This window comes from Tachypleus tridentatus, chromosome 7 (genome assembly GCF_004210375.1).
Source record: "Tachypleus tridentatus isolate NWPU-2018 chromosome 7, ASM421037v1, whole genome shotgun sequence".
NCBI classification, from domain to species: Eukaryota; Metazoa; Arthropoda; class Merostomata; order Xiphosura; family Limulidae; genus Tachypleus; species Tachypleus tridentatus.
Genome location: NC_134831.1, coordinates 158,427,575 through 158,445,762, shown reverse-complemented (window position 1 = coordinate 158,445,762; position 18,188 = coordinate 158,427,575). Strand labels below are relative to the sequence as shown.

Sequence of the window (18,188 nt, the reverse complement as noted above, 5' to 3'; positions counted from 1 at the left end):
ATCGAAATACAGCTGGTCTGTCTCGCATACAGTGTACGAATAAAATACAAATACTGATTTACTCTTATGCATTTATTTTAATACTCTCTAAATAAATGTTTTTCATTACGACTACCAGGGCATAGTCACGTCTGTGTTCTGCTATAGAGATATCGTGGTCGCTGTCAAATTGACTGTCTAAAATGTATCAATAATGAAGATGACTATCATTGTGTAGTAGTGGATATGAAATTATCTATTATGTTGTAACGATGATCTATTACTTATCCGTTTGACTGACTCTTAGTCAATTTAAGCAATTAGTCAGTTTATTACTTCCCAGTCAGAATGACTATGTCCCAGTCTGTTTGACCACTTTCCAGTTTCCTTAATCACTTCATAGCAGCATTGCTATGCTAGTCTTAAGGACTACTTTGTGGTCAGGAAGACCAACACCATAGTCAGTATTAACTCATGAATTGACATTCTTGATGTTTCTTATAGCATTAAGGTGCAGTTCAAACAAATGACTGTATACATGCATTTTGTTCCATAAATGCAACAATTGAAACGTGACCACGACTAAACTTTGCAAGAATTTATTTATTTACTTTTATTTGGGGGGGGGAGATAAATTTATTTCACACAAAATAAATCCTACCTAAATAAATCTTATTTATCGACCACTACTATTTATTCACTGTTTTATTTGACAATTGTGTTTTTATATTGTTGTGTGCGTGTTTTGGAATATTCGAATATGAAATCCAATAATCAATACATTTATTATTACAATCCACAACGATCTAAGTTATGACAGAAATAAGCTTTCCCCACGTGGTTAATACCGCGCTGACACTACACGTTCGGGAAATGCATCCGATTCGTCCAGTGGCGCGCAGCGAAAATCGAGTACAAATAGAAAGCAGCTACATTAGGCGCGAGCGAGACTATCTCTTTTCCAGAGGGGTGTACCAGGTCAAGTTTATCTGAAGGCAGGAGTTCCTTGTGCAAGGAGGGCTGCAGATGTTATTTGTGGAGAGAGGTTGATCATTCCTCAAGGTGGTCGAGGGGGATTTAGGGGCTCACTTACAACAATACATACACAGGGGGAAGTGAAGACGGCACGGTCCACTCCTTAGCGGCAGCCGAAGGTAGGGATGACACTATAAACCCAAAGGGGGTGGGGAAGAAATCACACAGCAATATTTTGTCGCACATTGGAGAATTACATGTGACGTTTATAAAATTTATAATGACCAAAACCTGTACTAACATTGCACAATTGCCATGCAACCGCGCAGATGACGGAAAGAAGAAATCCAGGTAAATATTAATCGTTTATGTCTTATTTTCCCATACTATGTTTCAATAAAACAATATAAGAATACGAATGTTTAACTTTCTAGATAAGCTGAAGTGAATCCATCCGTATATTTTTACAACTCGTTATGTGTAAACAAGGATGTTTGCCCGTCACATTGTGTAGGTTTGAACTACTGTAGTCTAGTAGTAGTAGAGTAGGAATATTTATATTTAGGTAATGCTTTGAAGCAAGTATGAAATCGAAAACATTCCCCAGTCTTGACATCACAAATGCACATATTTGGTATCTTGAATGCATATCGTGTTGTAGAATCAAAAGCCCGCAATGAGCCTTGTTGCTGCTCTGTTAAATTTAGCGCCAACTATACCGCTGCTAAAAGTTTTGTTACGGCCACCGCTACACAGATGAAAGTTGTATACTCATTAAAAGGGACCTCGTCTGTTATTATTTTATAGATCTTTGGTAATGAAAGATGACATACGATAATACGTAAATAATAAATCCTTATTTTTAATAAATAAGCAGAGGTAGAAATGCTAAAGCGTACACACACTGTATGCGACGTATGTATTATGGCGGGATCCACTGACACAGCAAACAATGGAGTTACAAATGGGGGCGGCATTATAAATCATTTGAAAACCGCGAAAAAGTGAAACATATATTGTGTTTAATGTGCGTTTCTTTTAATTTAATATTACAAACTATCTAAAAATCTCTTTTAGGTACAAAATGTATTTAAATTTTAAACTCTATACTTTGAAATCGAATGCTGCGAGATAGGAGCCAGCGCCAGCCCGTACATTACGAATAGAAGGCCTGCGATCCTGCAAAATATTCCCCCAACCCCTCTTCCTTCTTGGCTCCCAGGGAACTTTCTCAGACTTTGGGTCCCTCCCATAACCCACATCACATCCATACCGGTGAGAGAAATGTAGGATGCGGGGGATATTGCATCGAGTCATGAGCAACCGAGTTGTGTAGTTAAAATAATAAAACTTGTATACTCTTACAAGCGAAAAACCTTAGCTAAAACAATTCTACAGCTGCGTGAGAATGAAAAAAAATTACTTACAAAACTACAAGTAATGTTTTACAATTTATCCTGTTTTATTATGGCTGCCAAATCTAGCACCCCAAAGTGTTCGTGTAAGTACTATCCACATGTGCATTATGTTATGTTTGTTGTGAAATATATTTTCATCACAAATTTATTATTGTAACTATACATTTGACTTTATTAGCCTGAAACCCAATGAGCCCAATAAAATTCGTCCTAAAGTGCACAACAGGAATGACCATATCACCACTTGTAAAGGTGTAAATGTGTTCTGCAAGAAATATGTTCATTAGTTACAAAATAAATTAAATGGCATTTTTTTTGTGTTGCATAATATTAGTGAAGAAAAAAGTGAAAATTTTGTGGGAAGTTATATTTTTTAAAATACACACAAGTGCATATATCTACCAAGGAGGGGCTGTGGAAAATACTATTTTGATACTTTGAAATATTTGTTTTGTTTGTATATGATGTAACATGACTCAGTTAACGAAACTCAATTAATTTGACGCTAAAAAGAATACATTGTCGAGATGAACTCGTACAACTGACTTATTAACCAGTATGTGTATGACTTTCAGTTTCTCAGATTAAATCTGAAAAATGCCAAAAGTGGTTTAAAAGAAATAATTTTTAAAATAATTATAGTTATACCACAGCAGTTTTGTTATTCATTCTGAATAGAACTAATTCAGTCAATTCTAAATGCAGAAGCTGTGGAGGATGAGGATTCGTCAGAAATTCTAGAATAATAGAAAGTGGAAGGATTTATCATTGCCCATAGTCCAAGAAAGAAAGAAAAAGACGAAAACTGCAGGGGATGAAACCCCATTTCCAAACCACATCTCAGAATAGAGGCTATATGGATTAAAGCAATACATGTGTGAAAATCCAGGAGATGAAACTTCCACCGAAAAACGCAAGGAATGGATGAAAAGATAGTTTGCAAGGTATTTGAAAACAATGCTGATGCATATGCTGATGAGAGTAAGGATGTAAATTTGGTGTATTTGGAAATTTAAAAGCATTTGATAAAGTGCCACATAAGTTTTTAACAAGCCTTTTATCTCTATAGGTGTGGGGATAAGTTAACTAATTGGAAAGAAGTGTTGCTTTAATGAAAAAATAGAGAGCTGTTACATATGAAGCTATATCAAACTGGATTAATACTCCAAGTGGTGTGCCTCAGGACTCTATCTCAGGACCATTACTATTTTCGATTTACTTTAATGATATACATGAAGGAATGGTCAATAAGTTACTTAATTTTGTTGATAACTCTAAGATCTTGGGTGTTGGTGGCTGTGTAGACGATGCTGCTGCTGTATAAAATTAGTTAGATTATTTGATAAATTGTTTGGCAAAAAATAACAGGTGGATTTTAATTATGATAGACGCTAGGTATTCAATGTACGTTATCATTATGTAAATTATAGAAATGATTTGGATTATGCTAAATGCAAGATTTCACATATTGGTTGTCGCAATGAGAATTATAAGAATAATTTCGATGGAGATAACCTTAACAGTGTCATGAAAGAAAAGGACATAATGGTTAATTAGTCTCTTAATCTATCCAAGTAACGAAATTTTTGGTAGTGATAAAGCAAATAGATTTTAAGCTGTATCTTCAAAAGCATTGAATACAAGTCTAAAGAGGTATTAATTTCATTGCATGGATCGTTGTTTAAACCATTTGGGTTATTATGTTTGTCTTTGGTTTCTTACCTTCGGAATGGCATTGAATTATTGGAAAGAGTTCAGAACATGGATGCGAAATTGGTACCTGGGATTAAGGGGTTGTCATATGAGGATATATTAAAATTCTTAAAATTGTTTTCTCTTGAGAAAAAGAGGAATTAGAGAGAATTATGGGGGTAAGAAACATAAATATAAGTTTAGGTAAAGTAAAAGTCCTCTTCGTCTAACAAATTTTTATTCTTCAAATAGGTTTGTTTGTTTTTGGAATTTCGCAGAAAGCTACTCGAGGGCTATCTGTGCTAGCCGTCCCTAATTTAGCAGTGTAAGACTTGAGGGAAGGCAGCTCGTCATCAAACCTGTGATCAACCTCGAGGTAATAGTTTGCACGGTGTCCGACAGATGTCGATATCGTTGTAATTATCTCGAAAATTTGAAATATCCCGATGCGCATAGTTTGGGAACCACTGGGATCAGGGACTTTATTAGTCTTATTAAAATAACAGGCTCTGTTTGAATTAACTACAAGATATAGGAAGATATAATGTGTTAATCTAAAAGTAACTTAGGAATTGAAACTTTATGGAACATAACAAAAACCTGTCAGAACAACAGCTCGGTTATGATATAAAGAAAGATTATTTGACTGACAAGTAATGAACGTCAAATAATAATGTCGTACGTAACAAAAGTAAACCTTGAATAGATGTATGCTAAATTACTTTAAACAATAAATAGTCATTAACTTTGTGAAATTATTAAATTAAAAAGTGTAATAAAACGAGTTCCAAAGAAAATATTTGAATTGTTGAATAGTTATATTTCTGAATTATTTTCAACCACTGATAAGAATAATATCTACTTACAAAGACTAACCTTCATTATTTCTTTCTGTGTGTGTAATAAAAAAAAGCAAGCAAAAAACAACTGCTAAAATGTAAAAAGTTATTTCAATAAATACGTTTTTACTGTCACACAATGCATAACACACCTAATTTACTGAGCGCATGCTCATTATATTATAAGTTTAGATGTACAGGAACTCAAATGTTAGACTCGTGTTTCAAACCAGATGGTTACAAGAATTAACGAGTCTGTTACCTGTCGTACACTTTTTCAGTTATACATTCCAGCTAGGTATTACTGTAATTATAAAAATAACGACTTTTTGATAAGATGGTGACATAAAACATTTTAAATAACGTACGAAAGGGACGGTGGTGGTAACATACACTTGTTTAAAAAAGTCAATATCTTTAAATGTTATATCATTCAGGTGTTGCATGTTAGGACATAAATAAAACAAACTGAGAAAAAAATCGTCGACGAATAACATTCTACTAAGTTTGTGTATACGATGAACAAAAAATTGACGTCACAATTTTTCAAGACAACAGAAAGCTGAAACATATCAAACAAATACGAAATGACGAAAATGGTAACGCACAAAATTATAAAAGTCCTTTGAGGAAGCCCGCTGGTGACACAGCGATATATCAGCGGACTCTCGCCGCTATAATCCAGATTTTGTTACCCGTGATGAGCAGAGCACAGATAGCCCATTGTGTAGCTTTCTGCTGAATTTCAAACAAACAAACCTTTCCTGAAAAAGTCGCAATAGACATGAAACATAATGTAACATGTTTAAGATGGCTTTCCCTATTTGTCATTAAATGACGATGAATGATTCAACTGAATTAGAAAGCAGCATTTCAACACTGAACATAACACATTTTTGTCTAAAACAAAATACATGTATTGAAGTCTTCTCCTATAAAGACAAAAATATGATCAATGAAAACCGTAGTACGAGAAGTGTGTTCTTTAAAATCAGGGACGACCGTTCCTAATGTGTGAAAAAATATTGAGGTGGTGAAAAATAAGTAGATGCTAAATGGAGATATACTGTTTTCGTTTAGAAAATATGGTTGTGTTTAGGGTACTTTTTGAATGTGTTTCAGTTTATTACAGTAAAAAAAAATGTTGTAGCTAGAATTAAAAATTACGAGAGGCAATTTGTTTTATCTATGTGCATTAGATTGAGAAATCCAGATGTTTTTTTTTTTTATGTGATTCTGTTTAACTAATGGTTGTATGAAAAGAAAAGCATAATCCATCGGAGTCTCGTGCTGCCAAATTTCTTTGTTATAATTGAACCCCAGCATGCGCAAGAACCCCTATAGCAGTTTAATCTGATCACACAATGTGTTGATAGAGTAAACATGTACTTAAAACGAATATTAATTATGCGACACTGGTGATCAAACAGATTCATACGAACGTTTTTACCTTCTAAGCAGGCCCGGCATGGCCAGGTGGGTTAAGGTGTGCAAGTCGTAATCCGAGGATCGCGGGTTCGCATCCCCGTCGCGCCAAACATGCTCGCCTTCTCAGCCGTGGGGGCGTTATAATGTGACGGTCAATCCCACTATTCTTTGATAAAAGAGTAGCCTAAGAGTTGGCGGTGGGTGGTGATGACTGGCTGCTTTCCATCTAGTTTTACACTGCCAAATTATGGACGGCTAGCGCAGATAGCCCTCGAGTAGCTTTGCGCGAAATTCAAAACAAACAAAAGCTTTTGAGTATTTTAAGTTTCCTTTTTCCTATATTATAATATATTCAGTTAGTGTTGTGTAAATTTTTGTTTACTTACTGCTGCTTTAACTTAAACATGTCTATATTTAAACAAGAAACTGAAGCTGCTCCAGAATTTCTTCGAGACATGAAACAATTGAACCATTTAAAGGCATAATTGAATTGACAAAATGCATCTTTCTGAATTAAAATTTCACAAATTGATTGTGCTTTATATTTTTACTTTCTTATGTTTAGAAGCCGACAGTTTAAAGTCATATTTGTTACAGTTTTGTTAGTAATAATTACAAAATAATAAAATGCTGTAATTACGCTTTAAGATTCAGAAGCACACACTTCTTTATGTAAAAATCCTAAGGGAGCAAAGAATAAAACGTATTATACTGTTTTCTTGTAATAAATATATTTTTTCAAAATTAATTACAGTCGTGACACGACTCGCCAGTCAAAAGCCATGTCATTATGTTTGACCTAAATAAAATGTCTATTGAAGTACTATTTTATGAATCTATGGCTATAAATTTGGCATCAAATTGTAGACTATAATTTATATTTAATACTGTACCCTAGTTAACGTTTCAATTTTAAAAGAAAATAGTAAAACAAACAAGTAAATTTCCATTTTTCTTTGTCACAAGGCATGTTGAATGCAGCACTTGTTCAAATTTAATGTTTATTACGTCCCTATCTAAAGTCAATAGTTTCATATGAATTATGAACTCAAACTGCTTATATTGACAAGCAAAATTATGTAATAAGGTTATATAATAAGAACATGCTATGCTTTCTATTTTCTTATGTTTCACTAATTTCATTGAATCAAACATTTTAATTTGTACACTTACTTCTGTATCTGACACGAGAATAACCAATGAAAAACTCGAAATGTTCCCATAATGCCTTTTTCAACTTCGTTCAAGTCTTAGAGCGTCATACTCGTTCTTTTTTATAGTTATCAGGATATATTGAACATAGTTTGTAGTTTCATATCATTAGTTCTATAATACATATTGTAATAAAATATATACTAATATAATGTATTATTCTGATATATACATGTTTTTTGTCTTTTGAGTTACTTGTAGCTGTACTTCTCCTTAACACACCTCGAAAACAACTGTTAGTATCAAAGTTTTAACAGGGACAAAGAACTGATACGTTAGGGATCTGTCGAACATTAGGAGTTACTTTCTCTTAAAATTTGTCACTTTTTCGATGTTTTTGAACTAAAACTTTAAGAAAGCCTCCAGTTGTTTTGCGATATTTATTTGATAAAATATCATAATGTTTCTTCATCTGTTCCTCATCTGATAGTTTTCTTTGAACTATCTCGAAGTGTAGTAAGACAGTGTTATTTTCAAAACAAATCCGTATAGTAAAATGCTGTATGATAATGTTTAACTCGGTAATTTAAACATTATCTGACACCTTCATGAAATCATAGTTAAGTGCAATCTTGGATGTAGATGCGTGTGTTTTATTTAGACGGCTTTTGTTCAGTGAGACGCTTAACATTAATGAGGATATGTGGTGATACGTTGAAAAAATAATGTATTTTTCACTAGATACTGGCTGTTTATTATAATTCAATAACTGTGTATTATCATCACATAGCATTTACAAGCTTTGCTATGAAGGAATTTAATGTTAAGGTTAAGAAGGTGTATAACTCACTGTACTAATAAAATATTTTTGTCAGAATATTATAGATTCTAAGCTAAAATATTTCGTACATTCTTTAACTGGTAATGGTCAAACATTTTCTGTATTTTGTGATTCTTATCTGTGAATAACAATTATTCCATGAGTTATAATATTTATTTATATAAAGATTTTCTATTCTCTAGACAAATATGTCGAAAATATTTTAATAAAAATTTTTTATTTAACACACTAATTTATATACGATTTATTTTGAGGAATTGTAAACTATAATTTTGTAACATTTTAAATTTTAGAAATTAAATTAAGAAATTGCTATTATTTTTACTGTATTTGTCATGCAATTTATCCGCAATCCTTTTGTAAATTGTAAAAAAAATACATCAGTATTTATAAATCTGTAACAACACAAGCTTCATTCTACACATTTTTTTTTCCTTCTAAGACATTTAGTTCTGATTTAAGTCTGAAATCACTCGACTGAGGACGCAAACAGCTTCAAGTACAGAATCAATGGTGAACAGAAACGTGTCGTTTGATATAAACGTCTATCTATATGTCTGAAAAACAGTAAGAAAGCATTTATGAAAATATTATAAATTTATTTTACCACACCGACGAGTGTCTCATTACAATCCTTGTGCTGGAATTTAAGTTTTAAGTACAAGTTCTTCTTACTTTCTATTAAATTTTAATTCATAAGGTTCTGTTTTCATGCTGTATCTCAAGATGATTTATTATGAGATTAACATTATTAATATTTTTATGTAAGTCGTACTTCAGGATTTAAAAAAAAATATGTTCTTAAAAATAAATTACTCTCTTGTTCACTTACCTTTTAAAATCCATTCACTTACATAAATGGATAATATGAACATATACAATGTATGGATAAAGGGTAGAATTATCTGCAAAACTTCCTTCGGTGACGCATGAACCTTAACATTACTGTACGGTTGTCGTCACTTACATTTTTTGTAGTTAATGTTATTAAAATGACGCACATAGTTTTTTGTTATTTATTATTCGTTTACAGTCTACGTCTTTCGTAATTCGTCCATTAAGTTATTTACAACACGATTGTCTTGACGATTTGTACACATTGGTTTGTTCCATAGATCGTGATTCATCCTGTGGTAGTTTTTTTTAATGTTTAAATACAAATATTGCAATATGAAGGAAAATAGTCGTAGAAACATTTTTGATATTTTTATTCTATTATCTGACTTGCACCCATTTTAAGCAACAATATTTCCTTTCAAAACATAACAGTTTGTTTCATTAAACTCTGGCTAAGCTTCTTTAGATCAAAATGTTGTAATTTCATTAATGTTTCTATATAATATGTTAGTAGATTACAACTGTGGGCCACATTTCTAAATGATTCTGTTGAACAATAAAGTTTATCTACACTTGTTACCAAAAGAAACTCCAAACATGTAGAAGAAAGAGCAAAACAAGTGTTATTTTTTAAAAATACATATTGTGGACATACATTTTGTATTTACCACTGTTTCACAAATGTACAATGTTTACGATCACCCTAAAAGGTTTCGACGGGATAATCCTGAAATTTCCTTGTGGATATAAGAATACTGTGTTAGTAAATAAATTTTCAAAACATTATACACATACTATTGTGTCGATTTTTAAACTCTAGATTATTTCCCAAAACTACCTTTTTAAATATTGAGTTATGTTTGTGTGGGATATTAAATAATATCTCCTGTACGTTTTCATTACCTCAATCTTTGCTGAAGTTATTTTATGACTTTATTCTAATTACTTTATACAGTATTGTTGTTACGTATTTTCTCGTTTAGCAGGTTTGTTGGGTTATTTGGTAAAATTAATCTTAATTAAAGACGAATAACAATTATGAATTAGTGCTTAAGTACAAACAAATATGAAATTTACAGTTTTGTGATTACGAGAAAACCACTTGACGTAAAAATGTATCTCAAGACGTATTGTATCACTACAATTTTTAATTAAAGCAACTAAACTATTGGAGAAGAAAGAGAACTAGAAACATAATATAGAAAATGTATCTGGAAGACAAACAGGTGTGTTAATTATGGAACCAACCGCTATTTTACCAAATTATTAAGATTATTCAAAAACTACTGATAATAGTAATGAAAGGTATCGAATAATGTAGTAGAAACAAGAAACATACTTCTACTGACATATTTTAGTATAGAGAATATTTAATCATGTTTATATATTTATCTATCATCCAGTTTTATGTCCATTATTTATCCGACATATATCCTAGTTTAAAGTTCGTTTTGTTATAATGCAGCTATTTGTTTAAAGTATGCCATTATTAAGAAGCCATATCTCCAGAGGTTCAGTGCGTGTGATTGCAAGTGAATTATTTGTATAATTTGGTTTAGATTCATTATATGTCAACAAAAACTTTACAATCCACACTAAATTAATCCCATCTTGTTATAGCAAAACTTACAATAGTAAATAGTCGGATCTATTCAGATTATATGATGGAAATTTACTTTGTAGTCTAGAAGTTCCATTAATAAATTAATTCTAAATTAAATTCCTCTGATCTTGGTACAAAAACAGTCCAATCAGTAGATTTACACCAGTAACATTTCTTATTACCAGAAGCAAAACAGGAACGCCATCTTATAATTTCACCATTGTTAAAAAACCTGAAAAAAAACGTTGAAGATTTATTCGTTAGTGAAAACGAAAACTGGTTAATGACTTAATTTAATACTATAGAATTATAAGAATTGAAACTAAATGATCGTAATTCCTTTCTTCTCCATACTTATTGCAAACATATTTTTCACCAATAAAATAAAAGAAAAAGTTTAAGTATGAAAAATCGATTAGTTGAAGTTTTTAAGATGGGAAAAAGCAAATAATTATTTTTTTTAAAAACCATGAATTTAGCGTTTTTTGTGGCTCTTTCTGGATATTTGAAATTTAGTAGTGTGAAAGGTTCATTCTAATTAATAATTATTATTATTTCACACAATAATGCAGAGGATTTTGTGTGCTACATTCAATAATCAAATCTAGATTATTTTTCTTCAATACATCTTAAACAATTGTGATCTATGAATGATACATAATACAAATGAAGCAAGAAAGGTGAAATAAAGTACGTGAGAGCTGAAACTAGTAGTCTATATTAAAATTGACGAAACATCAGGTAAGTTTACAAAAACGTATAACTTACCCATTAGAAGCAGGTTGGAAATTATAAGGATTCACAAAGAGTGTCTTTACATTATTCATAACCAGAAGAGTTATAGCTAACCCTGACGTCATTATTCTTGTTACGATATATTTATTGTTGGGATACCACTGCGGAAATATTTGGTCAATTATTGCGTGAGTTGTCTTTTAAATACTAAATGTAATAGAATTTTAAAATTCTAATTTATATTATATTAACTATATAAGGTATCCTAATCAGTGGCAAAGTTTGGTATTTTTATAAACAACCACAACCAACATACCATAAAAGAACATGAATTATACTAAAGGTGAGGTAAATTACACTCACATTTAAAATTATATACAGTAGTTATGGAGCAGTTTATGACATTTCGAAAAAATATTGTACAAACTGAAAAGTTAACATTACCATATATAGTGTTTATTTATACCACCTTGATCTATATTCTATAAGAACAGTACAGTTGTTTTATAGTTTCTTCTAAATCACCTTTAGTATTTTTTTTCCTTTTCAATAGAGTACAGCAATATTTTTGTTTCTTTGTTTCACTGCCAGAAATATGAAATTTTCTCCATAAAACTGTTAATGGTAATGACTTATATCTGGTTAAACAATTAGTAGGTTTTCAAGTTATACACCAGCACCGTTTTCAGTTCCTTCTACAGTTTATTAATATTTATGTACAATGAAATGTGTTGAGTTTTTAAACAATTTATCTAGTTAAAGAGCTATGTTAACATAAGATTTCTGACAATGATTATAGCAAGAACATAGTCCAAGCAACACTCTATCTTCACCCACGTTCTTGGTGTTATCTGATAATGAATAGATTCAACCTAAGATTTATCTATGAGCACTCTCTCTCCAATAATCCCAGGAGTTCATATATTTACAGAATAATTCTAAACTGTAACACAACAAATGGCCATAATCCATTATTTTACGGTAAAGGCTGTCTTCTCTCTTATTGCTTCGATGCTTTGCATTTACCAGTATTCTGTATTGTGGTCAAATGTTGAAAACCATTTTCATAAACGTAAGACATTCAAAATAGTATAAATCATTTACAGAGAGCAGATATCCCTTTTTCTAACTTCATTCCCTCCTTGTTGTTTGTGTAAATCCTTAATAATTACTTTTTCTTCTCGAGTACAATAAGTGAAGACCGGAAACTAGTACTTAGTTTTATCAACATTTCTTCATGAATTTTAGTTCCTGAAGACCTCAGCCTGTTTGGAGATTCATTTTCAGTAAAATTATATTGCATATTTTACTTCTTTGGCTTAAGAAGGTATCTTCATAGACTATGAAAAAGTCATGTAATATCTGGCCTTGATCAACTGATATATCTCTATACCTTATATATAACGTAGTAAACTATTCTCATTTGAACGTTTGACATCAGAGTTATACATTTTTCCTCGAAGGTGAACTACACAAGACTTTCTCTGAAATAGAACTATTACTGGTATAACTTTACAATTTCCATTTATACTATTACCGAAACGATCACCCGTACTTTATCATATTACGTTAATTACCTTACTACCAATAAATGTCCTGCCTTGTATCGATAATAAACAAATTCCTGATCATGATTTCACACCAATACTAAAAACATAATATCATAAATATTAATAATGATTGAATCAGGGATATAAACAAGAAAGATAAACCTAATTCCGAAAAATAATACTGTAATTACAATATTCAAACAATACCTTTCAATATTAATAAGAATATCGAAGAACAAACAGCAATACCTATAGATTGCAATAATTATCTCGTAACTTTCTCTGCCTCTAGTTAAGCTTCTGGTAAGATATTAATTAACTAGGTATGTCACATTCAAAATTTTAGTATGTCAACGCCGGGGAAGTTCATGTCAATTTCAATATACACGAATGTATATTTACTCAAAATAGAAATGATTATGTGGAAAGTTAGTTAGCATTTTAATGAAATTAAAATAAATAAACCATAAAAGTTGATAACAACTGAACAACAAACATGGCCGTAATACAGAAATAAATATAATTTATCTCGCATGTTTTATTGAAGGCCTAATTTTAATTATATAAAGTTTTCAACATAAGCCCGAAAACAACTTTTAGCCCAACTTACTTACAAAAGGGCCCGGCATGGCCAAGCGTGTTAAGGTGTGCGACTCGTAATCTGAGGGTCGCGGGTTCGCATCCCCGTCGCGCCAAACATGCTCACCCTTACAACCATGGGGGCGTTATAACGTTGCGGTCAATCCCACTATTCGTTAGTAAAAGAGTAGCCCAAGAGTTGGCGGTGGATGGTGATGACTAGCTGCCTTCCCTCAAGTCTTACACTACTAAAGTGGGGACGGCTACCACAAATAGCCCTCGAGTAGCTTTGAGCGAAATTCAAAAAAACAAAACATACTTACAAAAGCACTTCTAGAGGTTCAGTGAATAATTTTACTAACTTTGAACTTACTTAACCGAATCTTCACTTATTGCTTATATTTATACGGTGACCTTGATTAAAGATGCTTCACGAAGCTTCTAGATTATTAACTTTCACGAACATTTTCGACTAAACATTATGCGACCTTCAGCAGATGTCAAATATAAGAAAGGAAAATGTAACTTGTAACATAACATTTAATTATTACAAAATAAAATTTCATACTGATTGTTCCTTTGTAGCTGCTCTGATAAAAATTTATTTAAGCCATGTCATAGTATAATAAGACAAAGATGCTCATTAGGTTTTTTTATACTATGACAAACTATGTTATCTGATAATATTTGACTGAGTAATTGAAACATGCTCCGAAGTTTCCCTTTATATGTTAGCTTAGTGCAAAGTGAAGTGTAACATAAGATTATTATTGTTTGTTCTGTTTATATAAGGTTTGGTTTAGTAACTTTTCTGCCACTTGATGATATCATAGAATTAAATACTGAAAAATAATATAATTTTCACTGGGTACTTACTCTTTATCGCTATTAAACATAGTCATGTATTTTTCTCACATATCATATACAAACATCGGTCTGAAGATATTGAAAGTAAATGTTTCTCAAGTGCATATTTCACTGTATTAATAACATGTTTTGTAAAGAAAATTGTAGAAACTTCTGGTTTGTCAGAACTTGATAGAACCTAGGCCAAAATATACAATACATTCTAGCATATTTCATGGAATCAGGTATTGGTTAAATTTCTCACAAAGTTTTCCTAAAAAAACATTGTTCCTAAATGTCATCACTGTAAAACAATTTAAAATAGATAGGAAAGAGAATCATTAACTTCCTGTGAATAATAAAAACTCTTTGGACCACTCATAATTTTCATCTTTAAATAACATTTTAATGTTTTACTAGAAGTAGGAAAAATTTTTGACTCTTAGATTAATTGCAGAATTTATATTATATACATGAATAATTTTTCACCTTTTTTTCTTTGTTAATGAAAAGTTTATTTCAAAGAATATTTCTGATAATTAAATAATGAGTGCCAACGTTTCCGCCAGTTCTAGATTAAAAATATCGTTTTGTTTGTTCATTTTTTACACCTCTGAGAAAAATATTTCTTGTGTTAAATATGTGTCATTCGAAAACAGAAATTGAATTCTGATATTTAATATTAGAGTACTTAAAAGTTATTGGTGACACACAAAGAACAAATAGTAAATGTTGAATTTTTATAGAATAAATAACAAAAATACTATTTAAGTCAAGGAGTAGTATGTTTCTTGAGACAAATTACACTTTTCTGTTTGCTTTTAACGAAAATGTTTCGTAGAAATTGCAGTGCATTTTCTGTAATTTACCTATAAAATATGGATGTAATTTAATCGGTTATAGAATAATGGAAAATATTAGTCAGTAAAGAATCTATAAGAAACGGAGATACTTAAGAAGCTGAGATATCCCAGCCATCTTTAATACTTTCCTGAGAAAAATCTAATTAATATTATTGTTTATTTAGATATTCGATTCATATATAACAAAATATTGCAAAACTAAGATTTGCACTAATTCTTCAGAGTATGATATTGAAAAATTAAGAATACTATAAATGTGATATTAAAATTTATGACAACACCAATGGGTTTTAGAGACGTACATGAATTTCATTTCTGTTAACGATATCAAGAGGATCTTGTACATATGAAGACATTTGAGTAACAAACGAAAGCTCATAAAACAGCTGTTCGGTGCGAAACATGAAATTTTATTACATTGATAGAGCCTTACAAACGTCACCAAATGAAGTAAATGAATAACATAAGATTATTTTACTATATATTCGATTCCGTTACATGAAATAATTTTTTTTTTTTTTAAATTCGGATTTCAATTTCATTCGGCGGCTTCCATGAACAGGGATTCATTAATATTTATTTACAGATTACTTAAGGAAGGAGTTGGGTATAACGAAAATGTTTTTGTTGTTTCACCTCTTTTTGGTTTTCCACTCGTTTATAACATTATTCTTTTATTTCATATCAATTATTTCACTTTTAATTCATCACTAAAAAGTTACTATTTAACAATTATCTAGCTAAACATAATATATAGTACCTAATTATAGCAAATGCATATCTATACTTAAGTTTATTTTAAAATAGGTTTTGAATGAGTTATAAATAGATTCCTGCTAAATAGTATATGAAAGGGATCGTAATTTTAGTTGTATTAATATACATAATCTTATTTTATCAAATGTACATGCCTCCTATTGGCACAAGGGCATGTCTTCGGACTTATATTGCTTAAAACCAGTCTTTGATACAAGTAGTGCGCAGAACACAAATATCCTTTTGTGTGGCTTTTCGCTTAGTAACAAACACCAACAACAAAAATCAAGAAATTGTACATTTAAGATGTAAAAAAATTAGTTGAAATCACTGTCGCATTCAATCACAAAACCTAACACCAGTGCAAAAATCATAAAGTGGTTTATTAAGCAATATGTCCTGGCTTTTAGGAGTACTGTCGAAGTCAAGACTCAAATGGTGTTGGAGATTCTCTATCAAATTCAACTTTGCTGGTCTCACATTATTAAGAAAAATAAATAATTGAGCAGATGTGGGTGCTCTAGCCCACAACGTGTCATATCTCTACTATTTTCAGGTTCTGGGAAAGTGGTTACTTACAAGAAAATGATTAAAACAAAAATTTCAAAGCGATAAAATACCAAAAAGTAATAATAATTAAATAAGCAAGAATTATAAAATAGAATATATTAATGGAAATACAAGAAAACTGTACTTGATGTTAGCATTGAAGCAACCAATATGTTTGTTTTATTATAACAAAGCCACATCGGGCTATCTGATAAGTATACCGAGATGAATCGACACCATGATTTCAGCATTGTAAACCCACATACATACAGGTGTACCTGCGGGAGACGCTTCCAATATGATGTTTGGACATAAATATATGTATTTTAAGGTATAACAATACTAAATGTAACCTGTGATGTCTACTTTTATATTTTTAGCTTTCGCAATATACAGAAAACGTTTTAATAAAGTTTCTAAGAAATGATATTGATTTCGCACAATTTTAATATTTTAACATTAGCATTTCCATAATTCCCTTTGTTTAACTAAATTTGCATTTTTGATAAAATACTGGCTAGTCCGCAAATCAAAATAAATCAAAATTAGGACGGCTATCGCAAATAGCCCTCGAGTAGCTTTGCGCGAGATTCAAAAGCAAAAATCTTCACACAACTTAAAACACCTTCTAAATAACCATGTACACAGAACACACTCTACAACTGTTTCCAGCTTAATCTCATTTTTTTTTTGTCCAGCTTCACTAAGAATGTATCTCTTTATATCTTATACAAATCGGTAATAAGTGGAGACTCGATTAAAGATTGGATAGACAGTTACTAATTTAAACAGTTTCTCGTGGCATAATCCATAATAGTGATCAATGCTACGTGATTCAGAAATTCCTATCTAAATATAGGGTTATTGAGAGTTTGTTTGTTTGTTTGTTTTTTGAATCTCGAACAAAGCTACTTGAGGGCTTTCTGTGCTAGCCGTCCCTAATTTAGCAGTGTAAGATAAGAGGGAAGATAGCTAGTCATCACCATCCACCGCCAATTCTTGGGCTACTCTTTTACCAACGAATAGTGAGATTGACCATTACTTTATGACGCCCCTACAGCTGAAAGAGTGAGCATGTTTGTGCGACGGAAATTCGAATCCGCGACCCTCAGATTATGAGTCGAACGCCATAATCCACCTGGCCATGCTGGTCTTCTGAAGATAAAGAATATATTAGAACATTTTAATCAATGTTCAATATCAGATACCGTTAATCCAGCTAAGACACAAATAACCTACATTATTTTTTATTCTTGAATATTTCATATTTTGATAGTTTTAAACATAAACACTATTTAGATCAATTGGTTCGAGAATCGAATATTTATTCGTCTTTATTTTTCGTCATCATCACAAAGTTGATTGAAACTTGAAAACAAAATTTGCTAAATGTTAGATTATTTTTCTCTTTTCTAGTACAGGTATTATGATATTTATTTATAAGTAAATATTAATCAATTAGTTATTTTATGCAACTTTATCAGTGAAGTTTGGAAATAAGATATCGTTATTGTCACGGTTAATCAGTTTGATATAATATACTAAA

At 31.1% G+C, this 18,188-nt stretch overlaps 1 long non-coding RNA gene across 1 annotated transcript; it reads left to right on the top strand.

Annotated features, from left to right (window-relative positions):
- The first annotated feature begins 1,148 nt into the window (after positions 1-1,148).
- LOC143258183 (uncharacterized) lies at positions 1,149-9,552 on the top strand. The gene is made up of 3 exons (XR_013032178.1): positions 1,149-1,305; positions 3,078-3,316; positions 8,767-9,552. It is a non-coding gene; the product is annotated as an uncharacterized LOC143258183 (long non-coding RNA).
- Positions 9,553-18,188: the final 8,636 nt, after the last annotated feature.